The 22,428-nt window shown below is 47.4% G+C and overlaps 42 non-coding genes across 42 annotated transcripts; all 42 read left to right on the top strand.

Annotated features, from left to right (window-relative positions):
• Nucleotides 1-246: 246 nt before the first annotated feature.
• On the top strand, nt 247-318 carry Trnat-agu (transfer RNA threonine (anticodon AGU)). Its single transcript has one exon. It is a non-coding gene; the product is annotated as a tRNA-Thr (tRNA).
• A 556-nt stretch (nt 319-874) lies between these two features.
• Nucleotides 875-947, top strand: Trnar-ucg (transfer RNA arginine (anticodon UCG)). Its single transcript has one exon. It is a non-coding gene; the product is annotated as a tRNA-Arg (tRNA).
• A 440-nt stretch (nt 948-1,387) lies between these two features.
• Nucleotides 1,388-1,460, top strand: Trnak-cuu (transfer RNA lysine (anticodon CUU)). The gene has a single exon. It is a non-coding gene; the product is annotated as a tRNA-Lys (tRNA).
• A 321-nt stretch (nt 1,461-1,781) lies between these two features.
• On the top strand, nt 1,782-1,853 carry Trnat-agu (transfer RNA threonine (anticodon AGU)). Its single transcript has one exon. It is a non-coding gene; the product is annotated as a tRNA-Thr (tRNA).
• A 568-nt stretch (nt 1,854-2,421) lies between these two features.
• Nucleotides 2,422-2,494, top strand: Trnar-ucg (transfer RNA arginine (anticodon UCG)). The gene has a single exon. It is a non-coding gene; the product is annotated as a tRNA-Arg (tRNA).
• A 440-nt stretch (nt 2,495-2,934) lies between these two features.
• Nucleotides 2,935-3,007, top strand: Trnak-cuu (transfer RNA lysine (anticodon CUU)). Its single transcript has one exon. It is a non-coding gene; the product is annotated as a tRNA-Lys (tRNA).
• Nucleotides 3,008-3,328: 321 nt separating this feature from the next.
• Trnat-agu (transfer RNA threonine (anticodon AGU)) lies at nt 3,329-3,400 on the top strand. Its single transcript has one exon. It is a non-coding gene; the product is annotated as a tRNA-Thr (tRNA).
• A 556-nt stretch (nt 3,401-3,956) lies between these two features.
• On the top strand, nt 3,957-4,029 carry Trnar-ucg (transfer RNA arginine (anticodon UCG)). Its single transcript has one exon. It is a non-coding gene; the product is annotated as a tRNA-Arg (tRNA).
• Nucleotides 4,030-4,469: 440 nt separating this feature from the next.
• On the top strand, nt 4,470-4,542 carry Trnak-cuu (transfer RNA lysine (anticodon CUU)). Its single transcript has one exon. It is a non-coding gene; the product is annotated as a tRNA-Lys (tRNA).
• Nucleotides 4,543-4,863: 321 nt separating this feature from the next.
• On the top strand, nt 4,864-4,935 carry Trnat-agu (transfer RNA threonine (anticodon AGU)). The gene has a single exon. It is a non-coding gene; the product is annotated as a tRNA-Thr (tRNA).
• A 565-nt stretch (nt 4,936-5,500) lies between these two features.
• Nucleotides 5,501-5,573, top strand: Trnar-ucg (transfer RNA arginine (anticodon UCG)). Its single transcript has one exon. It is a non-coding gene; the product is annotated as a tRNA-Arg (tRNA).
• A 440-nt stretch (nt 5,574-6,013) lies between these two features.
• Trnak-cuu (transfer RNA lysine (anticodon CUU)) lies at nt 6,014-6,086 on the top strand. Its single transcript has one exon. It is a non-coding gene; the product is annotated as a tRNA-Lys (tRNA).
• Nucleotides 6,087-6,407: 321 nt separating this feature from the next.
• Nucleotides 6,408-6,479, top strand: Trnat-agu (transfer RNA threonine (anticodon AGU)). Its single transcript has one exon. It is a non-coding gene; the product is annotated as a tRNA-Thr (tRNA).
• A 553-nt stretch (nt 6,480-7,032) lies between these two features.
• On the top strand, nt 7,033-7,105 carry Trnar-ucg (transfer RNA arginine (anticodon UCG)). The gene has a single exon. It is a non-coding gene; the product is annotated as a tRNA-Arg (tRNA).
• Nucleotides 7,106-7,544: 439 nt separating this feature from the next.
• Trnak-cuu (transfer RNA lysine (anticodon CUU)) lies at nt 7,545-7,617 on the top strand. The gene has a single exon. It is a non-coding gene; the product is annotated as a tRNA-Lys (tRNA).
• A 321-nt stretch (nt 7,618-7,938) lies between these two features.
• Nucleotides 7,939-8,010, top strand: Trnat-agu (transfer RNA threonine (anticodon AGU)). The gene has a single exon. It is a non-coding gene; the product is annotated as a tRNA-Thr (tRNA).
• Nucleotides 8,011-8,586: 576 nt separating this feature from the next.
• On the top strand, nt 8,587-8,659 carry Trnar-ucg (transfer RNA arginine (anticodon UCG)). The gene has a single exon. It is a non-coding gene; the product is annotated as a tRNA-Arg (tRNA).
• A 440-nt stretch (nt 8,660-9,099) lies between these two features.
• Nucleotides 9,100-9,172, top strand: Trnak-cuu (transfer RNA lysine (anticodon CUU)). Its single transcript has one exon. It is a non-coding gene; the product is annotated as a tRNA-Lys (tRNA).
• Nucleotides 9,173-9,493: 321 nt separating this feature from the next.
• On the top strand, nt 9,494-9,565 carry Trnat-agu (transfer RNA threonine (anticodon AGU)). Its single transcript has one exon. It is a non-coding gene; the product is annotated as a tRNA-Thr (tRNA).
• A 571-nt stretch (nt 9,566-10,136) lies between these two features.
• On the top strand, nt 10,137-10,209 carry Trnar-ucg (transfer RNA arginine (anticodon UCG)). The gene has a single exon. It is a non-coding gene; the product is annotated as a tRNA-Arg (tRNA).
• Nucleotides 10,210-10,649: 440 nt separating this feature from the next.
• On the top strand, nt 10,650-10,722 carry Trnak-cuu (transfer RNA lysine (anticodon CUU)). The gene has a single exon. It is a non-coding gene; the product is annotated as a tRNA-Lys (tRNA).
• Nucleotides 10,723-11,043: 321 nt separating this feature from the next.
• On the top strand, nt 11,044-11,115 carry Trnat-agu (transfer RNA threonine (anticodon AGU)). Its single transcript has one exon. It is a non-coding gene; the product is annotated as a tRNA-Thr (tRNA).
• Nucleotides 11,116-11,668: 553 nt separating this feature from the next.
• Trnar-ucg (transfer RNA arginine (anticodon UCG)) lies at nt 11,669-11,741 on the top strand. Its single transcript has one exon. It is a non-coding gene; the product is annotated as a tRNA-Arg (tRNA).
• Nucleotides 11,742-12,181: 440 nt separating this feature from the next.
• Nucleotides 12,182-12,254, top strand: Trnak-cuu (transfer RNA lysine (anticodon CUU)). The gene has a single exon. It is a non-coding gene; the product is annotated as a tRNA-Lys (tRNA).
• Nucleotides 12,255-12,575: 321 nt separating this feature from the next.
• Trnat-agu (transfer RNA threonine (anticodon AGU)) lies at nt 12,576-12,647 on the top strand. The gene has a single exon. It is a non-coding gene; the product is annotated as a tRNA-Thr (tRNA).
• A 556-nt stretch (nt 12,648-13,203) lies between these two features.
• On the top strand, nt 13,204-13,276 carry Trnar-ucg (transfer RNA arginine (anticodon UCG)). Its single transcript has one exon. It is a non-coding gene; the product is annotated as a tRNA-Arg (tRNA).
• Nucleotides 13,277-13,715: 439 nt separating this feature from the next.
• Trnak-cuu (transfer RNA lysine (anticodon CUU)) lies at nt 13,716-13,788 on the top strand. Its single transcript has one exon. It is a non-coding gene; the product is annotated as a tRNA-Lys (tRNA).
• Nucleotides 13,789-14,109: 321 nt separating this feature from the next.
• Trnat-agu (transfer RNA threonine (anticodon AGU)) lies at nt 14,110-14,181 on the top strand. Its single transcript has one exon. It is a non-coding gene; the product is annotated as a tRNA-Thr (tRNA).
• A 562-nt stretch (nt 14,182-14,743) lies between these two features.
• Nucleotides 14,744-14,816, top strand: Trnar-ucg (transfer RNA arginine (anticodon UCG)). The gene has a single exon. It is a non-coding gene; the product is annotated as a tRNA-Arg (tRNA).
• Nucleotides 14,817-15,256: 440 nt separating this feature from the next.
• Nucleotides 15,257-15,329, top strand: Trnak-cuu (transfer RNA lysine (anticodon CUU)). The gene has a single exon. It is a non-coding gene; the product is annotated as a tRNA-Lys (tRNA).
• A 321-nt stretch (nt 15,330-15,650) lies between these two features.
• Trnat-agu (transfer RNA threonine (anticodon AGU)) lies at nt 15,651-15,722 on the top strand. The gene has a single exon. It is a non-coding gene; the product is annotated as a tRNA-Thr (tRNA).
• A 1,009-nt stretch (nt 15,723-16,731) lies between these two features.
• Trnak-cuu (transfer RNA lysine (anticodon CUU)) lies at nt 16,732-16,804 on the top strand. Its single transcript has one exon. It is a non-coding gene; the product is annotated as a tRNA-Lys (tRNA).
• A 321-nt stretch (nt 16,805-17,125) lies between these two features.
• Nucleotides 17,126-17,197, top strand: Trnat-agu (transfer RNA threonine (anticodon AGU)). Its single transcript has one exon. It is a non-coding gene; the product is annotated as a tRNA-Thr (tRNA).
• Nucleotides 17,198-18,254: 1,057 nt separating this feature from the next.
• Nucleotides 18,255-18,327, top strand: Trnak-cuu (transfer RNA lysine (anticodon CUU)). The gene has a single exon. It is a non-coding gene; the product is annotated as a tRNA-Lys (tRNA).
• A 321-nt stretch (nt 18,328-18,648) lies between these two features.
• Nucleotides 18,649-18,720, top strand: Trnat-agu (transfer RNA threonine (anticodon AGU)). Its single transcript has one exon. It is a non-coding gene; the product is annotated as a tRNA-Thr (tRNA).
• Nucleotides 18,721-19,270: 550 nt separating this feature from the next.
• Trnar-ucg (transfer RNA arginine (anticodon UCG)) lies at nt 19,271-19,343 on the top strand. The gene has a single exon. It is a non-coding gene; the product is annotated as a tRNA-Arg (tRNA).
• Nucleotides 19,344-19,783: 440 nt separating this feature from the next.
• On the top strand, nt 19,784-19,856 carry Trnak-cuu (transfer RNA lysine (anticodon CUU)). Its single transcript has one exon. It is a non-coding gene; the product is annotated as a tRNA-Lys (tRNA).
• Nucleotides 19,857-20,177: 321 nt separating this feature from the next.
• Trnat-agu (transfer RNA threonine (anticodon AGU)) lies at nt 20,178-20,249 on the top strand. The gene has a single exon. It is a non-coding gene; the product is annotated as a tRNA-Thr (tRNA).
• A 541-nt stretch (nt 20,250-20,790) lies between these two features.
• Trnar-ucg (transfer RNA arginine (anticodon UCG)) lies at nt 20,791-20,863 on the top strand. The gene has a single exon. It is a non-coding gene; the product is annotated as a tRNA-Arg (tRNA).
• A 440-nt stretch (nt 20,864-21,303) lies between these two features.
• Nucleotides 21,304-21,376, top strand: Trnak-cuu (transfer RNA lysine (anticodon CUU)). The gene has a single exon. It is a non-coding gene; the product is annotated as a tRNA-Lys (tRNA).
• A 321-nt stretch (nt 21,377-21,697) lies between these two features.
• On the top strand, nt 21,698-21,769 carry Trnat-agu (transfer RNA threonine (anticodon AGU)). The gene has a single exon. It is a non-coding gene; the product is annotated as a tRNA-Thr (tRNA).
• A 547-nt stretch (nt 21,770-22,316) lies between these two features.
• Nucleotides 22,317-22,389, top strand: Trnar-ucg (transfer RNA arginine (anticodon UCG)). The gene has a single exon. It is a non-coding gene; the product is annotated as a tRNA-Arg (tRNA).
• Nucleotides 22,390-22,428: the final 39 nt, after the last annotated feature.

Raw genomic sequence — 22,428 nt, 5'->3', positions numbered from 1 at the left:
CGACGATGCCTAGCTTCGTATGAATATCAGAGGAACGGTATTTGAAGCTGAAAGTGACTCTGAAATGAAATAAATGTGTTGTTTTGGAATTTTAGTTGTACATCGATATAGTGTGAGATGTGTAGGAAAGCAGCAGCTGTGCTAACTAAATGCAAATAATGGTCGCTCATGCGGTGCGTTTCGAGCTGAAGGGCTCCGATTCACTAGTCTGTAAGAACAAAGTACCCGAAAAGTGCGCTAGGAGGCGCCTCCTTAGCTCAGTGGCAGAGCGCTGGTCTAGTAAACCAGAGGTCGTGAGTTCGATCCTCACAGGAGGCAAATGAATTTTGTAACAGCCCCTCCCACCGTGGCCCTTTAGAAAAAAGCGGTCAAGGATAAAAAAATTATGAATGGGTGCGGTATTTAAGAAATGCTCTCGCAAATGAATAGTGTGAATGGTGCTATTAAAGTGGGCACCAGAAACTGCTGCTTTTGGCAGTCTCCGGAGAATGCCGACGTGAAATACTTAGTTCTTGTGATGTATTTTCTACCCCTGATAAAAACCCTCGCGATTGTCGTCGTCGTCGTCGTCGTCGTCGTCGGCGCCGCCGCCGCTTTGGTAATAGCGACAACTCGCCATTGTATCACATAGGGTGAGGTACCTTCTGCAAGCGACTGAGATGGCACTAAGCGATTGAAGCTGATTTGCCTTCTCTTGTTTGATCAGCGTCATAAGGGCTTGAATGTAACTTGCGATGGGACACAGCAAGAATTAGCGTCGTACTTTTAGTACTGAAATTTGAGATGGAGAACTGCGTCAAAGATGGGAAATTCATTCTGCCAAGTGTACAAATGTCGAAAATGAGGTGTGTGTGGAGCAGTATATTGCGCCAGTGACCGTGTGGCCTAATGGATAAGGCGTCGGACTTCGGATCCGAAGATTGCAGGTTCGAATCCTGTCACGGTCGAGTTTTTCCTGTTCTGCAAAAGATGCATGCTGTTTTACTGTGTTGTTTGAGTACTCTAAAACTAGTTGGAAGTTGCTGCTGTCCGCTTCCTGGCTGCAAAACCGGCGTCTACCAGAAGCACAAGCAAGACAAGGGTGATCTGTAGCGAAGTTTTCGGCACAGTGCCGTTCAGGAGAGTTTTTGTTGGAACTACTGCATCTGATTCAGGAGCCAAGGGCTACGCCACAGGCGTCTGCGCACTGTCGAGCATGTGTGTTAAATAATGGTGCTGATAGCCACGTATCATTTCAAGCAGATTTGATGCCTTTCGGAGACAATTTTTCATTGAATAGGATTGTAGCTGACTTGTGGCAGCAGGAAATAAGCTGTAGTCAAAAGAATCTTCAATAGATGGTCGCAGGTCAAATCAGTATTGTATGGCTCGTAACGCGTTGCGTGCAGCCCGGCTAGCTCAGTCGGTAGAGCATGAGACTCTTAATCTCAGGGTCGTGGGTTCGAGCCCCACGCTGGGCGGCGCAAAATTTTGTGTCTACGCGGATCCAACATGCGCCCCTCTCGTGAGCCTTGCGTAATGAACGTAACGGGTTACGACGATGCCTAGCTTCGTATGAATATCAGAGGAACGGTATTTGAAGCTGAAAGTGACTCTGAAATGAAATAAATGTGTTGTTTTGGAATTTTAGTTGTACATCGATATAGTGTGAGATGTGTAGGAAAGCAGCAGCTGTGCTAACTAAATGCAAATAATGGTCGCTCATGCGGTGCGTTTCGAGCTGAAGGGCTCCGATTCACTAGTCTGTAAGAACAAAGTACCCGAAAAGTGCGCTAGGAGGCGCCTCCTTAGCTCAGTGGCAGAGCGCTGGTCTAGTAAACCAGAGGTCGTCAGTTCGATCCTCACAGGAGGCAAATGAATTTTGTAACAGCCCCTCCCACCGTGGCCCTTTCGAAAAAAGCGGTCAAGGATAAAAAAATTATGAATGGGTGCGGTATTTAAGAAATGCTCTCGCAAATGAATAGTGTGAATGGTGCTATTAAAGTGGGCACCAGAAACTGCTGCTTTTGGCAGTCTCCGGAGAATGCCGACGTGAAATACTTAGTTCTTGTGATGTATTTTCTACCCCTGATAAAGACCCTCGCGATTGTCGTCGTCGTCGTCGTCGTCGTCGTCGTCGTCGTCGTCGGCGCCGCCGCCGCTTTGGTAATAGCGACAACTCGCCATTGTATCACATAGGGTGAGGTACCTTCTGCAAGCGACTGAGATGGCACTAAGCGATTGAAGCTGATTTGCCTTCTCTTGTTTGATCAGCGTCATAAGGGCTTGAATGTAACTTGCGATGGGACACAGCAAGAAGTAGCGTCGTACTTTTAGTACTGAAATTTGAGATGGAGAACTGCGTCAAAGATGGGAAATTCATTCTGCCAAGTGTACAAATGGCGAAAATGAGGTGTGTGTGGAGAAGTATATTGCGCCAGTGACCGTGTGGCCTAATGGATAAGGCGTCGGACTTCGGATCCGAAGATTGCAGGTTCGAATCCTGTCACGGTCGAGTTTTTCCTGTTCTGCAAAAGATGCATGCTGTTTTACTGTGTTGTTTGAGTACTCTAAAACTAGTTGGAAGTTGCTGCTGTCCGCTTCCTGGCTGCAAAACCGGCGTCTACCAGAAGCACAAGCAAGACAAGGGTGATCTGTAGCGAAGTTTTCGGCACAGTGCCGTTCAGGAGAGTTTTTGTTGGAACTACTGCATCTGATTCAGGAGCCAAGGGCTACGCCACAGGCGTCTGCGCACTGTCGAGCATGTGTGTTGAATAATGGTGCTGATAGCCACGTATCATTTCAAGCAGATTTGATGCCTTTCGGAGACAATTTTTCATTGAATAGGATTGTAGCTGATTTGTGGCAGCAGGAAATAAGCTGTAGTCAAAAGAATCTTCAATAGATGGTCGCAGGTCAAATCAGTATTGTATGGCTCGTAACGCGTTGCGTGCAGCCCGGCTAGCTCAGTCGGTAGAGCATGAGACTCTTAATCTCAGGGTCGTGGGTTCGAGCCCCACGCTGGGCGGCGCAAAATTTTGTGTCTACGCGGATCCAACATGCGCCCCTCTCGTGAGCCTTGCGTAATGAACGTAACGGGTTACGACGATGCCTAGCTTCGTATGAATATCAGAGGAACGGTATTTGAAGCTGAAAGTGACTCTGAAATGAAATAAATGTGTTGTTTTGGAATTTTAGTTGTACATCGATATAGTGTGAGATGTGTAGGAAAGCAGCAGCTGTGCTAACTAAATGCAAATAATGGTCGCTCATGCGGTGCGTTTCGAGCTGAAGGGCTCCGATTCACTAGTCTGTAAGAACAAAGTACCCGAAAAGTGCGCTAGGAGGCGCCTCCTTAGCTCAGTGGCAGAGCGCTGGTCTAGTAAACCAGAGGTCGTGAGTTCGATCCTCACAGGAGGCAAATGAATTTTGTAACAGCCCCTCCCACCGTGGCCCTTTCGAAAAAAGCGGTCAAGGATAAAAAAATTATGAATGGGTGCGGTATTTAAGAAATGCTCTCGCAAATGAATAGTGTGAATGGTGCTATTAAAGTGGGCACCAGAAACTGCTGCTTTTGGCAGTCTCCGGAGAATGCCGACGTGAAATACTTAGTTCTTGTGATGTATTTTCTACCCCTGATAAAAACCCTCGCGATTGTCGTCGTCGTCGTCGTCGTCGTCGTCGGCGCCGCCGCCGCTTTGGTAATAGCGACAACTCGCCATTGTATCACATAGGGTGAGGTACCTTCTGCAAGCGACTGAGATGGCACTAAGCGATTGAAGCTGATTTGCCTTCTCTTGTTTGATCAGCGTCATAAGGGCTTGAATGTAACTTGCGATGGGATACAGCAAGAAGTAGCGTCGTACTTTTAGTACTGAAATTTGAGATGGAGAACTGCGTCAAAGATGGGAAATTCATTCTGCCAAGTGTACAAATGTCGAAAATGAGGTGTGTGTGGAGAAGTATATTGCGCCAGTGACCGTGTGGCCTAATGGATAAGGCGTCGGACTTCGGATCCGAAGATTGCAGGTTCGAATCCTGTCACGTTCGAGTTTTTCCTGTTCTGCAAAAGATGCATGCTGTTTTACTGTGTTGTTTGAGTACTCTAAAACTAGTTGGAAGTTGCTGCTGTCCGCTTCCTGGCTGCAAAACCGGCGTCTACCAGAAGCACAAGCAAGACAAGGGTGATCTGTAGCGAAGTTTTCGGCACAGTGCCGTTCAGGAGAGTTTTTGTTGGAACTACTGCATCTGATTCAGGAGCCAAGGGCTACGCCACAGGCGTCTGCGCACTGTCGAGCATGTGTGTTAAATAATGGTGCTGATAGCCACGTATCATTTCAAGCAGATTTGATGCCTTTCGGAGACAATTTTTCATTGAATAGGATTGTAGCTGACTTGTGGCAGCAGGAAATAAGCTGTAGTCAAAAGAATCTTCAATAGATGGTCGCAGGTCAAATCAGTATTGTATGGCTCGTAACGCGTTGCGTGCAGCCCGGCTAGCTCAGTCGGTAGAGCATGAGACTCTTAATCTCAGGGTCGTGGGTTCGAGCCCCACGCTGGGCGGCGCAAAATTTTGTGTCTACGCGGATCCAACATGCGCCCCTCTCGTGAGCCTTGCGTAATGAACGTAACGGGTTACGACGATGCCTAGCTTCGTATGAATATCAGAGGAACGGTATTTGAAGCTGAAAGTGACTCTGAAATGAAATAAATGTGTTGTTTTGGAATTTTAGTTGTACATCGATATAGTGTGAGATGTGTAGGAAAGCAGCAGCTGTGCTAACTAAATGCAAATAATGGTCGCTCATGCGGTGCGTTTCGAGCTGAAGGGCTCCGATTCACTAGTCTGTAAGAACAAAGTACCCGAAAAGTGCGCTAGGAGGCGCCTCCTTAGCTCAGTGGCAGAGCGCTGGTCTAGTAAACCAGAGGTCGTCAGTTCGATCCTCACAGGAGGCAAATGAATTTTGTAACAGCCCCTCCCACCGTGGCCCTTTCGAAAAAAGCGGTCAAGGATAAAAAAATTATGAATGGGTGCGGTATTTAAGAAATGCTCTCGCAAATGAATAGTGTGAATGGTGCTATTAAAGTGGGCACCAGAAACTGCTGCTTTTGGCAGTCTCCGGAGAATGCCGACGTGAAATACTTAGTTCTTGTGATGTATTTTCTACCCCTGATAAAGACCCTCGCGATTGTCGTCGTCGTCGTCGTCGTCGTCGTCGTCGTCGTCGGCGCCGCCGCCGCTTTGGTAATAGCGACAACTCGCCATTGTATCACATAGGGTGAGGTACCTTCTGCAAGCGACTGAGATGGCACTAAGCGATTGAAGCTGATTTGCCTTCTCTTGTTTGATCAGCGTCATAAGGGCTTGAATGTAACTTGCGATGGGGCACAGCAAGAAGTAGCGTCGTACTTTTAGTACTGAAATTTGAGATGGAGAACTGCGTCAAAGATGGGAAATTCATTCTGCCAAGTGTACAAATGTCGAAAATGAGGTGTGTGTGGAGAAGTATATTGCGCCAGTGACCGTGTGGCCTAATGGATAAGGCGTCGGACTTCGGATCCGAAGATTGCAGGTTCGAATCCTGTCACGGTCGAGTTTTTCCTGTTCTGCAAAAGATGCATGCTGTTTTACTGTGTTGTTTGAGTACTCTAAAACTAGTTGGAAGTTGCTGCTGTCCGCTTCCTGGCTGCAAAACCGGCGTCTACCAGAAGCACAAGCAAGACAAGGGTGATCTGTAGCGAAGTTTTCGGCACAGTGCCGTTCAGGAGAGTTTTTGTTGGAACTACTGCATCTGATTCAGGAGCCAAGGGCTACGCCACAGGCGTCTGCGCACTGTCGAGCATGTGTGTTGAATAATGGTGCTGATAGCCACGTATCATTTCAAGCAGATTTGATGCCTTTCGGAGACAATTTTTCATTGAATAGGATTGTAGCTGATTTGTGGCAGCAGGAAATAAGCTGTAGTCAAAAGAATCTTCAATAGATGGTCGCAGGTCAAATCAGTATTGTATGGCTCGTAACGCGTTGCGTGCAGCCCGGCTAGCTCAGTCGGTAGAGCATGAGACTCTTAATCTCAGGGTCGTGGGTTCGAGCCTCACGCTGGGCGGCGCAAAATTTTGTGTCTACGCGGATCCAACATGCGCCCCTCTCGTGAGCCTTGCGTAATGAACGTAATGGGTTACGACGATGCCTAGCTTCGTATGAATATCAGAGGAACGGTATTTGAAGCTGAAAGTGACTCTGAAATGAAATAAATGTGTTGTTTTGGAATTTTAGTTGTACATCGATATAGTGAAAGATGTGTAGGAAAGCAGCAGCTGTGCTAACTAAATGCAAATAATGGTCGCTCATGCGGTGCGTTTCGAGCTGAAGGGCTCCGATTCACTAGTCTGTAAGAACAAAGTACCCGAAAAGTGCGCTTGGAGGCGCCTCCTTAGCTCAGTGGCAGAGCGCTGGTCTAGTAAACCAGAGGTCGTCAGTTCGATCCTCACAGGAGGCAAATGAATTTTGTAACAGCCCCTCCCACCGTGGCCCTTTCGAAAAAAGCTGTCAAGGATAAAAAAATTATGAATGGGTGCGGTATTTAAGAAATGCTCTCGCAAATGAATAGTGTGAATGGTGCTATTAAAGTGGGCACCAGAAACTGCTGCTTTTGGCAGTCTCCGGAGAATGCCGACGTGAAATACTTAGTTCTTGTGATGTATTTTCTACCCCTGATAAAGACCCTCGCGATTGTCGTCGTCGTCGTCGTCGTCGTCGGCGCCGCCGCCGCTTTGGTAATAGCGACAACTCGCCATTGTATCACATAGGGTGAGGTACCTTCTGCAAGCGACTGAGATGGCACTAAGCGATTGAAGCTGATTTGCCTTCTCTTGTTTGATCAGCGTCATAAGGGCTTGAATGTAACTTGCGATGGGACACAGCAAGAAGTAGCGTCGTACTTTTAGTACTGAAATTTGAGATGGAGAACTGCGTCAAAGATGGGAAATTCATTCTGCCAAGTGTACAAATGGCGAAAATGAGGTGTGTGTGGAGAAGTATATTGCGCCAGTGACCGTGTGGCCTAATGGATAAGGCGTCGGACTTCGGATCCGAAGATTGCAGGTTCGAATCCTGTCACGGTCGAGTTCTTCCTGTTCTGCAAAAGATGCATGCTCTTTTATGTGTTGTTTGAGTACTCTAAAACTAGTTGGAAGTTGCTGCTGTCCGCTTCCTGGCTGCAAAACCGGCGTCTACCAGAAGCACAAGCAAGACAAGGGTGATCTGTAGCGAAGTTTTCGGCACAGTGCCGTTCAGGAGAGTTTTTGTTGGAACTACTGCATCTGATTCAGGAGCCAAGGGCTACGCCACAGGCGTCTGCGCACTGTCGAGCATGTGTGTTGAATAATGGTGCTGATAGCCACGTATCATTTCAAGCAGATTTGATGCCTTTCGGAGACAATTTTTCATTGAATAGGATTGTAGCTGATTTGTGGCAGCAGGAAATAAGCTGTAGTCAAAAGAATCTTCAATAGATGGTCGCAGGTCAAATCAGTATTGTATGGCTCGTAACGCGTTGCGTGCAGCCCGGCTAGCTCAGTCGGTAGAGCATGAGACTCTTAATCTCAGGGTCGTGGGTTCGAGCCCCACGCTGGGCGGCGCAAAATTTTGTGTCTACGCGGATCCAACATGCGCCCATCTCGTGAGCCTTGCGTAATGAACGTAACGGGTTACGACGATGCCTAGCTTCGTATGAATATCAGAGGAACGGTATTTGAAGCTGAAAGTGACTCTGAAATGAAATAAATGTGTTGTTTTGGAATTTTAGTTGTACATCGATATAGTGTGAGATGTGTAGGAAAGCAGCAGCTGTGCTAACTAAATGCAAATAATGGTCGCTCATGCAGTGCGTTTCGAGCTGAAGGGCTCCGATTCACTAGTCTGTAAGAACAAAGTACCCGAAAAGTGCGCTAGGAGGCGCCTCCTTAGCTCAGTGGCAGAGCGCTGGTCTAGTAAACCAGAGGTCGTCAGTTCGATCCTCACAGGAGGCAAATGAATTTTGTAACAGCCCCTCCCACCGTGGCCCTTTCGAAAAAAGCGGTCAAGGATAAAAAAATTATGAATGGGTGCGGTATTTAAGAAATGCTCTCGCAAATGAATAGTGTGAATGGTGCTATTAAAGTGGGCACCAGAAACTGCTGCTTTTGGCAGTCTCCGGAGAATGCCGACGTGAAATACTTAGTTCTTGTGATGTATTTTCTACCCCTGATAAAGACCCTCGCGATTGTCGTCGTCGTCGTCGTGTCGTCGTCGTCGTCGTCGTCGTCGGCGGCGGCGCCGCCGCCGCTTTGGTAATAGCGACAACTCGCCATTGTATCACATAGGGTGAGGTACCTTCTGCAAGCGACTGAGATGGCACTAAGCGATTGAAGCTGATTTGCCTTCTCTTGTTTGATCAGCGTCATAAGGGCTTGAATGTAACTTGCGATGGGACACAGCAAGAAGTAGCGTCGTACTTTTAGTACTGAAATTTGAGATGGAGAACTGCGTCAAAGATGGGAAATTCATTCTGCCAAGTGTACAAATGTCGAAAATGAGGTGTGTGTGGAGAAGTATATTGCGCCAGTGACCGTGTGGCCTAATGGATAAGGCGTCGGACTTCGGATCCGAAGATTGCAGGTTCGAATCCTGTCACGGTCGAGTTTTTCCTGTTCTGCAAAAGATGCATGCTGTTTTACTGTGTTGTTTGAGTACTCTAAAACTAGTTGGAAGTTGCTGCTGTCCGCTTCCTGGCTGCAAAACCGGCGTCTACCAGAAGCACAAGCAAGACAAGGGTGATCTGTAGCGAAGTTTTCGGCACAGTGCCGTTCAGGAGAGTTTTTGTTGGAACTACTGCATCTGATTCAGGAGCCAAGGGCTACGCCACAGGCGTCTGCGCACTGTCGAGCATGTGTGTTGAATAATGGTGCTGATAGCCACGTATCATTTCAAGCAGATTTGATGCCTTTCGGAGACAATTTTTCATTGAATAGGATTGTAGCTGATTTGTGGCAGCAGGAAATAAGCTGTAGTCAAAAGAATCTTCAATAGATGGTCGCAGGTCAAATCAGTATTGTATGGCTCGTAACGCGTTGGGTGCAGCCCGGCTAGCTCAGTCGGTAGAGCATGAGACTCTTAATCTCAGGGTCGTGGGTTCGAGCCCCACGCTGGGCGGCGCAAAATTTTGTGTCTACGCGGATCCAACATGCGCCCCTCTCGTGAGCCTTGCGTAATGAACGTAACGGGTTACGACGATGCCTAGCTTCGTATGAATATCAGAGGAACGGTATTTGAAGCTGAAAGTGACTCTGAAATGAAATAAATGTGTTGTTTTGGAATTTTAGTTGTACATCGATATAGTGTGAGATGTGTAGGAAAGCAGCAGCTGTGCTAACTAAATGCAAATAATGGTCGCTCATGCGGTGCGTTTCGAGCTGAAGGGCTCCGATTCACTAGTCTGTAAGAACAAAGTACCCGAAAAGTGCGCTAGGAGGCGCCTCCTTAGCTCAGTGGCAGAGCGCTGGTCTAGTAAACCAGAGGTCGTCAGTTCGATCCCCACAGGAGGCAAATGAATTTTGTAACAGCCCCTCCCACCGTGGCCCTTTCGAAAAAAGCGGTCAAGGATAAAAAAATTATGAATGGGTGCGGTATTTAAGAAATGCTCTCGCAAATGAATAGTGTGAATGGTGCTATTAAAGTGGGCACCAGAAACTGCTGCTTTTGGCAGTCTCCGGAGAATGCCGACGTGAAATACTTAGTTCTTGTGATGTATTTTCTACCCCTGATAAAGACCCTCGCGATTGTCGTCGTCGTCGTCGTCGTCGTCGTCGTCGTCGTCGTCGTCGGCGCCGCCGCCGCTTTGGTAATAGCGACAACTCGCCATTGTATCACATAGGGTGAGGTACCTTCTGCAAGCGACTGAGATGGCACTAAGCGATTGAAGCTGATTTGCCTTCTCTTGTTTGATCAGCGTCATAAGGGCTTGAATGTAACTTGCGATGGGACACAGCAAGAAGTAGCGTCGTACTTTTAGTACTGAAATTTGAGATGGAGAACTGCGTCAAAGATGGGAAATTCATTCTGCCAAGTGTACAAATGTCGAAAATGAGGTGTGTGTGGAGAAGTATATTGCGCCAGTGACCGTGTGGCCTAATGGATAAGGCGTCGGACTTCGTATCCGAAGATTGCAGGTTCGAATCCTGTCACGGTCGAGTTTTTCCTGTTCTGCAAAAGATGCATGCTGTTTTACTGTGTTGTTTGAGTACTCTAAAACTAGTTGGAAGTTGCTGCTGTCCGCTTCCTGGCTGCAAAACCGGCGCCTACCAGAAGCACAAGCAAGACAAGGGTGATCGGTAGCGAAGTTTTCGGCACAGTGCCGTTCAGGAGAGTTTTTGTTGGAACTACTGCATCTGATTCAGGAGCCAAGGGCTACGCCACAGGCGTCTGCGCACTGTCGAGCATGTGTGTTGAATAATGGTGCTGATAGCCACGTATCATTTCAAGCAGATTTGATGCCTTTCGGAGACAATTTTTCATTGAATAGGATTGTAGCTGATTTGTGGCAGCAGGAAATAAGCTGTAGTCAAAAGAATCTTCAATAGATGGTCGCAGGTCAAATCAGTATTGTATGGCTCGTAACGCGTTGCGTGCAGCCCGGCTAGCTCAGTCGGTAGAGCATGAGACTCTTAATCTCAGGGTCGTGGGTTCGAGCCCCACGCTGGGCGGCGCAAAATTTTGTGTCTACGCGGATCCAACATGCGCCCCTCTCGTGAGCCTTGCGTAATGAACGTAATGGGTTACGACGATGCCTAGCTTCGTATGAATATCAGAGGAACGGTATTTGAAGCTGAAAGTGACTCTGAAATGAAATAAATGTGTTGTTTTGGAATTTTAGTTGTACATCGATATAGTGAAAGATGTGTAGGAAAGCAGCAGCTGTGCTAACTAAATGCAAATAATGGTCGCTCATGCGGTGCGTTTCGAGCTGAAGGGCTCCGATTCACTAGTCTGTAAGAACAAAGTACCCGAAAAGTGCGCTTGGAGGCGCCTCCTTAGCTCAGTGGCAGAGCGCTGGTCTAGTAAACCAGAGGTCGTCAGTTCGATCCTCACAGGAGGCAAATGAATTTTGTAACAGCCCCTCCCACCGTGGCCCTTTCGAAAAAAGCTGTCAAGGATAAAAAAATTATGAATGGGTGCGGTATTTAAGAAATGCTCTCGCAAATGAATAGTGTGAATGGTGCTATTAAAGTGGGCACCAGAAACTGCTGCTTTTGGCAGTCTCCGGAGAATGCCGACGTGAAATACTTAGTTCTTGTGATGTATTTTCTACCCCTGATAAAGACCCTCGCGATTGTCGTCGTCGTCGTCGTCGTCGTCGGCGCCGCCGCCGCTTTGGTAATAGCGACAACTCGCCATTGTATCACATAGGGTGAGGTACCTTCTGCAAGCGACTGAGATGGCACTAAGCGATTGAAGCTGATTTGCCTTCTCTTGTTTGATCAGCGTCATAAGGGCTTGAATGTAACTTGCGATGGGACACAGCAAGAAGTAGCGTCGTACTTTTAGTACTGAAATTTGAGATGGAGAACTGCGTCAAAGATGGGAAATTCATTCTGCCAAGTGTACAAATGTCGAAAATGAGGTGTGTGTGGAGAAGTATATTGCGCCAGTGACCGTGTGGCCTAATGGATAAGGCGTCGGACTTCGGATCCGAAGATTGCAGGTTCGAATCCTGTCACGGTCGAGTTTTTCCTGTTCTGCAAAAGATGCATGCTGTTTTACTGTGTTGTTTGAGTACTCTAAAACTAGTTGGAAGTTGCTGCTGTCCGCTTCCTGGCTGCAAAACCGGCGCCTACCAGAAGCACAAGCAAGACAAGGGTGATCTGTAGCGAAGTTTTCGGCACAGTGCCGTTCAGGAGAGTTTTTGTTGGAACTACTGCATTTGATTCAGGAGCCAAGGGCTACGCCACAGGCGTCTGCGCACTGTCGAGCATGTGTGTTGAATAATGGTGCTGATAGCCACGTATCATTTCAAGCAGATTTGATGCCTTTCGGAGACAATTTTTCATTGAATAGGATTGTAGCTGATTTGTGGCAGCAGGAAATAAGCTGTAGTCAAAAGAATCTTCAATAGATGGTCGCAGGTCAAATCAGTATTGTATGGCTCGTAACGCGTTGCGTGCAGCCCGGCTAGCTCAGTCGGTAGAGCATGAGACTCTTAATCTCAGGGTCGTGGGTTCGAGCCCCACGCTGGGCGGCGCAAAATTTTGTGTCTACGCGGATCCAACATGCGCCCCTCTCGTGAGCCTTGCGTAATGAACGTAATGGGTTACGACGATGCCTAGCTTCGTATGAATATCAGAGGAACGGTATTTGAAGCTGAAAGTGACTCTGAAATGAAATAAATGTGTTGTTTTGGAATTTTAGTTGTACATCGATATAGTGAAAGATGTGTAGGAAAGCAGCAGCTGTGCTAACTAAATGCAAATAATGGTCGCTCATGCGGTGCGTTTCGAGCTGAAGGGCTCCGATTCACTAGTCTGTAAGAACAAAGTACCCGAAAAGTGCGCTTGGAGGCGCCTCCTTAGCTCAGTGGCAGAGCGCTGGTCTAGTAAACCAGAGGTCGTCAGTTCGATCCTCACAGGAGGCAAATGAATTTTGTAACAGCCCCTCCCACCGTGGCCCTTTCGAAAAAAGCTGTCAAGGATAAAAAAATTATGAATGGGTGCGGTATTTAAGAAATGCTCTCGCAAATGAATAGTGTGAATGGTGCTATTAAAGTGGGCACCAGAAACTGCTGCTTTTGGCAGTCTCCGGAGAATGCCGACGTGAAATACTTAGTTCTTGTGATGTATTTTCTACCCCTGATAAAGACCCTCGCGATTGTCGTCGTCGTCGTCGTCGTCGTCGTCGGCGCCGCCGCCGCTTTGGTAATAGCGACAACTCGCCATTGTATCACATAGGGTGAGGTACCTTCTGCAAGCGACTGAGATGGCACTAAGCGATTGAAGCTGATTTGCCTTCTCTTGTTTGATCAGCGTCATAAGGGCTTGAATGTAACTTGCGATGGGACACAGCAAGAAGTAGCGTCGTACTTTTAGTACTGAAATTTGAGATGGAGAACTGCGTCAAAGATGGGAAATTCATTCTGCCAAGTGTACAAATGGCGAAAATGAGGTGTGTGTGGAGAAGTATATTGCGCCAGTGACCGTGTGGCCTAATGGATAAGGCGTCGGACTTCGGATCCGAAGATTGCAGGTTCGAATCCTGTCACGGTCGAGTTCTTCCTGTTCTGCAAAAGATGCATGCTCTTTTATGTGTTGTTTGAGTACTCTAAAACTAGTTGGAAGTTGCTGCTGTCCGCTTCCTGGCTGCAAAACCGGCGTCTACCAGAAGCACAAGCAAGACAAGGGTGATCTGTAGCGAAGTTTTCGGCACAGTGCCGTTCAGGAGAGTTTTTGTTGGAACTACTGCATCTGATTCAGGAGCCAAGGGCTACGCCACAGGCGTCTGCGCACTGTCGAGCATGTGTGTTGAATAATGGTGCTGATAGCCACGTATCATTTCAAGCAGATTTGATGCCTTTCGGAGACAATTTTTCATTGAATAGGATTGTAGCTGATTTGTGGCAGCAGGAAATAAGCTGTAGTCAAAAGAATCTTCAATAGATGGTCGCAGGTCAAATCAGTATTGTATGGCTCGTAACGCGTTGCGTGCAGCCCGGCTAGCTCAGTCGGTAGAGCATGAGACTCTTAATCTCAGGGTCGTGGGTTCGAGCCCCACGCTGGGCGGCGCAAAATTTTGTGTCTACGCGGATCCAACATGCGCCCATCTCGTGAGGCTTGCGTAATGAACGTAACGGGTTACGACGATGCCTAGCTTCGTATGAATATCAGAGGAACGGTATTTGAAGCTGAAAGTGACTCTGAAATGAAATAAATGTGTTGTTTTGGAATTTTAGTTGTACATCGATATAGTGTGAGATGTGTAGGAAAGCAGCAGCTGTGCTAACTAAATGCAAATAATGGTCGCTCATGCAGTGCGTTTCGAGCTGAAGGGCTCCGATTCACTAGTCTGTAAGAACAAAGTACCCGAAAAGTGCGCTAGGAGGCGCCTCCTTAGCTCAGTGGCAGAGCGCTGGTCTAGTAAACCAGAGGTCGTCAGTTCGATCCTCACAGGAGGCAAATGAATTTTGTAACAGCCCCTCCCACCGTGGCCCTTTCGAAAAAAGCGGTCAAGGATAAAAAAATTATGAATGGGTGCGGTATTTAAGAAATGCTCTCGCAAATGAATAGTGTGAATGGTGCTATTAAAGTGGGCACCAGAAACTGCTGCTTTTGGCAGTCTCCGGAGAATGCCGACGTGAAATACTTAGTTCTTGTGATGTATTTTCTACCCCTGATAAAGACCCTCGCGATTGTCGTCGTCGTCGTCGTCGTCGTCGTCGTCGTCGGCGCCGCCGCCGCTTTGGTAATAGCGACAACTCGCCATTGTATCACATAGGGTGAGGTACCTTCTGCAAGCGACTGAGATGGCACTAAGCGATTGAAGCTGATTTGCCTTCTCTTGTTTGATCAGCGTCATAAGGGCTTGAATGTAACTTGCGATGGGACACAGCAAGAAGTAGCGTCGTACTTTTAGTACTGAAATTTGAGATGGAGAACTGCGTCAAAGATGGGAAATTCATTCTGCCAAGTGTACAAATGTCGAAAATGAAGTGTGTGTGGAGAAGTATATTGCGCCAGTGACCGTGTGGCCTAATGGATAAGGCGTCGGACTTCGGATCCGAAGATTGCAGGTTCGAATCCTGTCACGGTCGAGTTTTTCCTGTTCTGCAAAAGATGCATGCTGTTTTACTGTGTTGTTTGAGTACTCTAAAACTAGTTGGAAGTTGCTGCTGTCCGCTTCCTGGCTGCAAAACCGGCGTCTACCAGAAGCACAAGCAAGACAAGGGTGATCTGTAGCGAAGTTTTCGGCACAGTGCCGTTCAGGAGAGTTTTTGTTGGAACTACTGCATCTGATTCAGGAGCCAAGGGCTACGCCACAGGCGTCTGCGCACTGTCGAGCATGTGTGTTGAATAATGGTGCTGATAGCCACGTATCATTTCAAGCAGATTTGATGCCTTTCGGAGACAATTTTTCATTGAATAGGATTGTAGCTGATTCGTGGCAACAGGAAATAAGCTGTAGTCAAAAGAATCTTCAATAGATGGTCGCAGGTCAAATCAGTATTGTATGGCTCGTAACGCGTTGCGTGCAGCCCGGCTAGCTCAGTCGGTAGAGCATGAGACTCTTAATCTCAGGGTCGTGGGTTCGAGCCCCACGCTGGGCGGCGCAAAATTTTGTGTCCACGCGGATCCAACATGCGCCCCTCTCGTGAGCCTTGCGTAATGAACGTAACGGGTTACGACGATGCCTAGCTTCGTATGAATATCAGAGGAACGGTATTTGAAGCTGAAAGTGACTCTGAAATGAAATAAATGTGTTGTTTTGGAATTTTAGTTGTACATCGATATAGTGTGAGATGTGTAGGAAAGCAGCAGCTGTGCTAACTAAATGCAAATAATGGTCGCTCATGCGGTGCGTTTCGAGCTGAAGGGCTCCGATTCACTAGTCTGTAAGAACAAAGTACCCGAAAAGTGCGCTTGGAGGCGCCTCCTTAGCTCAGTGGCAGAGCGCTGGTCTAGTAAACCAGAGGTCGTCAGTTCGATCCTCACAGGAGGCAAATGAATTTTGTAACAGCCCCTCCCACCGTGGCCCTTTCGAAAAAAGCGGTCAAGGATAAAAAAATTATGAATGGGTGCGGTATTTAAGAAATGCTCTCGCAAATGAATAGTGTGAATGGTGCTATTAAAGTGGGCACCAGAAACTGCTGCTTTTGGCAGTCTCCGGAGAATGCCGACGTGAAATACTTGGTTCTTGTCGTCGGCGCCGCCGCCGCTTTGGTAATAGCGACAACTCGCCATTGTATCACATAGGGTGAGGTACCTTCTGCAAGCGACTGAGATGGCACTAAGCGATTGAAGCTGATTTGCCTTCTCTTGTTTGATCAGCGTCATAAGGGCTTGAATGTAACTTGCGATGGGACACAGCAAGAAGTAGCGTCGTACTTTTAGTACTGATATTTGAGATGGAGAACTGCGTCAAAGATGGGAAATTCATTCTGCCAAGTGTACAAATGGCGAAAATGAGGTGTGTGTGGAGAAGTATATTGCGCCAGTGAAGGTGTGGCCTAATGGACAAGGCGTCGGACTTCGGATCCGAAGATTGCAGCTTCGAATCCTGTCACGGTCGAGTTTTTCCTGTTCTGCAAAAGATGCATGCTGTTTTACTGTGTTGTTTGAGTACTCTAAAACTAGTTGGAAGTTGCTGCTGTCCGCTTCCTGGCTGCAAAACCGGCGTCTACCAGAAGCACAAGCTAGACAAGGGTGATCTGTAGCGAAGTTTTCGGCACAGTGCCGTTCAGGAGAGTTTTTGTTGGAACTACTGCATCTGATTCAGGAGCCAAGGGCTACGCCACAGGCGTCTGCGCACTGTCGAGCATGTGTGTTGAATAATGGTGCTGATAGCCACGTATCATTTCAAGCAGATTTGATGCCTTTCGGAGACAATTTTTCATTGAATAGGATTGTAGCTGATTTGTGGCAACAGGAAATAAGCTGTAGTCAAAAGAATCTTCAATAGATGGTCGCAGGTCAAATCAGTATTGTATGGCTCGTAACGCGTTGCGTGCAGCCCGGCTAGCTCAGTCGGTAGAGCATGAGACTCTTAATCTCAGGGTCGTGGGTTAGAGCCCCACGCTGGGCGGCGCAAAATTTTGTGTCTACGCGGATCCAACATGCGCCCCTCTCGTGAGCCTTGCGTAATGAACGTAACGGGTTACGACGATGCCTAGCTTCGTATGAATATCAGAGGAACGGTATTTGAAGCTGAAAGTGACTCTGAAATGAAATAAATGTGTTGTTTTGGAATTTTAGTTGTACATCGATATAGTGTGAGATGTGTAGGAAAGCAGCAGCTGTGCTAACTAAATGCAAATAATGGTCGCTCATGCGGTGCGTTTCGAGCTGAAGGGCTCCGATTCACTAGTCTGTAAGAACAAAGTACCCGAAAAGTGCGCTAGGAGGCGCCTCCTTAGCTCAGTGGCAGAGCGCTGGTCTAGTAAACCAAAGGTCGTCAGTTCGATCCTCACAGGAGGCAAATGAATTTTGTAACAGCCCCTCCCACCGTGGCCCTTACGAAAAAAGCGGTCAAGGATAAAAAAATTATGAATCGGTGCGGTATTTAAGAAATGCTCTCGCAAATGAATAGTGTGAATGGTGCTATTAAAGTGGGCACCAGAAACTGCTGCTTTTGGCAGTCTCCGGAGAATGCCGACGTGAAATACTTAGTTCTTGTGATGTATTTCCTACCCCTGATAAAAACCCTCGCGATTGTCGTCGTCGTCGTCGTCGTCGTCGGCGCTTTGGTAATAGCGACAACTCGCCATTGTATCACATAGGGTGAGGTACCTTCTGCAAGCGACTGAGATGGCACTAAGCGATTGAAGCTGATTTGCCTTCTCTTGTTTGATCAGCGTCATAAGGGCTTGAATGTAACTTGCGATGGGACACAGCAAGAAGTAGCGTCGTACTTTTAGTACTGAAATTTGAGATGGAGAACTGCGTCAAAGATGGGAAATTCATTCTGCCAAGTGTACAAATGGCGAAAATGAGGTGTGTGTGGAGAAGTATATTGCGCCAGTGAAGTTGTGGGCTAATGGATAAGGCGTCGGACTTCGGATCCGAAGATTGCAGGTTCGAATCCTGTCGCGGTCGAGTTTTTCCTGTTCTGCAAAAGATGCATGCTGTTTTACTGTGTTGTTTGAGTACTCTAAAACTAGTTGGAAGTTGCTGCTGTCCGCTTCCTGGCTGCAAAACCGGCGTCTACCAGAAGCACAAGCAAGACAAGGGTGATCTGTAGCGAAGTTTTCGGCACAGTGCCGTTCAGGAGAGTTTTTGTTGGAACTACTGCATCTGATTCAAGAGCCAAGGGCTACGCCACAGGCGTCTGCGCACTGTCGAGCATGTGTGTTGAATAATGGTGCTGATAGCCACGTATCATTTCAAGCAGATTTGATGCTTTTCGGAGACAATTTTTCATTGAATAGGATTGTAGCAGATTTGTGGCAGCAGGAAATAAGCTGTAGTCAAAAGAATCTTCAATAGATGGTCGCAGGTCAAATCAGTATTGTATGGCTCGTAACGCGTTGCGTGCAGCCCGGCTAGCTCAGTCGGTAGAGCATGAGACTCTTAATCTCAGGGTCGTGGGTTCGAGCCCCACGCTGGGCGGCGCAAAATTTTGTGTCTACGCGGATCCAACATGCGCCCCTCTCGTGAGCCTTGCATAATGAACGTTACGGGTTACGACGATGCCTAGCTTCATATGAATATCAGAGGAACGGTATTTGAAGCTGAAAGTGACTCTGAAATGAAATAAATGTGTTGTTTTGGAATTTTAGTTGTACATCGATATAGTGTGAGATGTGTAGGAAAGCAGCAGCTGTGCTAACTAAATGCAAATAATGGTCGCTCATGCGGTGCGTTTCGAGCTGAAGGGCTCCGATTCACTAGTCTGTAAGAACAAAGTACCCGAAAAGTGCGCTAGGAGGCGCCTCCTTAGCTCAGTGGCAGAGCGCTGGTCTAGTAAACCAGAGGTCGTCAGTTCGATCCTCACAGGAGGCAAATGAATTTTGTAACAGCCCCTCCCACCGTGGCCCTTTCGAAAAAAGCGGTCAAGGATAAAAAAATTATGAATGGGTGCGGTATTTAAGAAATGCTCTCGCAAATGAATAGTGTGAATGGTGCTATTAAAGTGGGCACCAGAAACTGCTGCTTTTGGCAGTCTCCGGAGAATGCCGACGTGAAATACTTAGTTCTTGTGATGTATTTTCTACCCCTGATAAAGACCCTCGCGATTGTCGTCGTCGTCGTCGTCGTCGGCGCCGCCGCCGCTTTGGTAATAGCGACAACTCGCCATTGTATCACATAGGGTGAGGTACCTTCTGCAAGCGACTGAGATGGCACTAAGCGATTGAAGCTGATTTGCCACCTCTTGTTTGATCAGCGTCATAAGGGCTTGAATGTAACTTGCGATGGGACACAGCAAGAAGTAGCGTCGTACTTTTAGTACTGAAATTTGAGATGGAGAACTGCGTCAAAGATGGGAAATTCATTCTGCCAAGTGTACAAATGGCGAAAATGAGGTGTGTGTGGAGAAGTATATTGCGCCAGTGACCGTGTGGCCTAATGGATAAGGCGTCGGACTTCGGATCCGAAGATTGCAGGTTCGAATCCTGTCACGGTCGAGTTTTTCCTGTTCTGCAAAAGATGCATGCTGTTTTACTGTGTTGTTTGAGTACTCTAAAACTAGTTGGAAGTTGCTGCTGTCCGCTTCCTGGCTGCAAAACCGGCGTCTACCAGAAGCACAAGCAAGACAAGGGTGATCTGTAGCGAAGTTTTCGGCACAGTGCCGTTCAGGAGAGTTTTTGTTGGAACTACTGCATCTGATTCAGGAGCCAAGGGCTACGCCACAGGCGTCTGCGCACTGTCGAGCATGTGTGTTGAATAATGGTGCTGATAGCCACGTATCATTTCAAGCAGATTTGATGCCTTTCGGAGACAATTTTTCATTGAATAGGATTGTAGCTGATTTGTGGCAACAGGAAATAAGCTGTAGTCAAAAGAATCTTCAATAGATGGTCGCAGGTCAAATCAGTAATATATGGCTCGTAACGCGTTGCGTGCAGCCCGGCTAGCTCAGTCGGTAGAGCATGAGACTCTTAATCTCAGGGTCGTGGGTTCGAGCCCCACGCTGGGCGGCGCAAAATTTTGTGTCTACGCGGATCCAACATGCGCCCCTCTCGTGAGCCTTGCGTAATGAACGTAACGGGTTACGACGATGCCTAGCTTCGTATGAATATCAGAGGAACGGTATTTGAAGCTGAAAGTGACTCTGAAATGAAATAAATGTGTTGTTTTGGAATTTTAGTTGTACATCGATATAGTGTGAGATGTGTAGGAAAGCAGCAGCTGTGCTAACTAAATGCAAATAATGGTCGCTCATGCGGTGCGTTTCGAGCTGAAGGGCTCCGATTCACTAGTCTGTAAGAACAAAGTACCCGAAAAGTGCGCTAGGAGGCGCCTCCTTAGCTCAGTGGCAGAGCGCTGGTCTAGTAAACCAAAGGTCGTCAGTTCGATCCCCACAGGAGGCAAATGAATTTTGTAACAGCCCCTCCCACCGTGGCCCTTTCGAAAAAAGCGGTCAAGGATAAAAAAATTATGAATGGGTGCGGTATTTAAGAAATGCTCTCGCAAATGAATAGTGTGAATGGTGCTATTAAAGTGGGCACCAGAAACTGCTGCTTTTGGCAGTCTCCGGAGAATGCCGACGTGAAATACTTAGTTCTTGTGATGTATTTTCTACCCCTGATAAAAACCCTCGCGATTGTCGTCGTCGTCGGCGCCGCCGCCGCTTTGGTAATAGCGACAACTCGCCATTGTATCACATAGGGTGAGGTACCTTCTGCAAGCGACTGAGATGGCACTAAGCGATTGAAGCTGATTTGCCTTCTCTTGTTTGATCAGCGTCATAAGGGCTTGAATGTAACTTGCGATGGGACACAGCAAGAAGTAGCGTCGTACTTTTAGTACTGAAATTTGAGATGGAGAACTGCGTCAAAGATGGGAAATTCATTCTGCCAAGTGTACAAATGGCGAAAATGAGGTGTGTGTGGAGAAGTATATTGCGCCAGTGAAGGTGTGGCCTAATGGATAAGGCGTCGGACTTCGGATCCGAAGATTGCAGGTTCGAATCCTGTCACGGTCGAGTTTTTCCTGTTCTGCAAAAGATGCATGCTGTTTTACTGTGTTGTTTGAGTACTCTAAAACTAGTTGGAAGTTGCTGCTGTCCGCTTCCTGGCTGCAAAACCGGCGTCTACCAGAAGCACAAGCAAGACAAGGGTGATCTGTAGCGAAGTTTTCGGCACAGTGCCGTTCAGGAGAGTTTTTGTTGGAACTACTGCATCTGATTCAGGAGCCAAGGGCTACGCCACAGGCGTCTGCGCACTGTCGAGCATGTGTGTTGAATAATGGTGCTGATAGCCACGTATCATTTCAAGCAGATTTGATGCTTTTCGGAGACAATTTTTCATTGAATAGGATTGTAGCTGATTTGTGGCAGCAGGAAATAAGCTGTAGTCAAAAGAATCTTCAATAGATGGTCGCAGGTCAAATCAGTATTGTATGGCTCGTAACGCGTTGCGTGCAGCCTGGCTAGCTCAGTCGGTAGAGCATGAGACTCTTAATCTCAGGGTCGTGGGTTCGAGCCCCACGCTGGGCGGCGCAAAATTTTGTGTCTACGCGGATCCAACATGCGCCCCTCTCGTGAGCCTTGCATAATGAACGTTACGGGTTACGACGATGCCTAGCTTCATATGAATATCAGAGGAACGGTATTTGAAGCTGAAAGTGACTCTGAAATGAAATAAATGTGTTGTTTTGGAATTTTAGTTGTACATCGATATAGTGTGAGATGTGTAGGAAAGCAGCAGCTGTGCTAACTAAATGCAAATAATGGTCGCTCATGCGGTGCGTTTCGAGCTGAAGGGCTCCGATTCACTAGTCTGTAAGAACAAAGTACCCGAAAAGTGCGCTAGGAGGCGCCTCCTTAGCTCAGTGGCAGAGCACTGGTCTAGTAAACCAGAGGTCGTCAGTTCGATCCTCACAGGAGGCAAATGAATTTTGTAACAGCCCCTCCCACCGTGGCCCTTTCGAAAAAAGCGGTCAAGGATAAAAAAATTATGAATGGGTGCGGTATTTAAGAAATGCTCTCGCAAATGAATAGTGTGAATGGTGCTATTAAAGTGGGCACCAGAAACTGCTGCTTTTGGCAGTCTCCGGAGAATGCCGACGTGAAATACTTAGTTCTTGTGATGTATTTTCTACCCCTGATAAAGACCCTCGCGATTGTCGTCGTCGTCGTCGTCGGCGCCGCCGCCGCTTTGGTAATAGCGACAACTCGCCATTGTATCACATAGGGTGAGGTACCTTCTGCAAGCGACTGAGATGGCACTAAGCGATTGAAGCTGATTTGCCTTCTCTTGTTTGATCAGCGTCATAAGGGCTTGAATGTAACTTGCGATGGGACACAGCAAGAAGTAGCGTCGTACTTTTAGTACTGAAATTTGAGATGGAGAACTGCGTCAAAGATGGGAAATTCATTCTGCCAAGTGTACAAATGGCGAAAATGAGGTGTGTGTGGAGAAGTATATTGCGCCAGTGAAGGTGTGGCCTAATGGATAAGGCGTCGGACTTCGGATCCGAAGATTGCAGGTTCGAATCCTGTCACGGTCGAGTTTTTCCTGTTCTGCAAAAGATGCATGCTGTTTTACT

The sequence above is a fragment of the Schistocerca cancellata genome, unplaced genomic scaffold, assembly GCF_023864275.1.
Source record: "Schistocerca cancellata isolate TAMUIC-IGC-003103 unplaced genomic scaffold, iqSchCanc2.1 HiC_scaffold_1109, whole genome shotgun sequence".
Lineage (NCBI taxonomy): Eukaryota > Metazoa > Arthropoda > Insecta > Orthoptera > Acrididae > Schistocerca > Schistocerca cancellata.
Note: the sequence above shows the minus strand (reverse complement) of the source record. Positions and strands in the feature narration are given on the sequence as shown.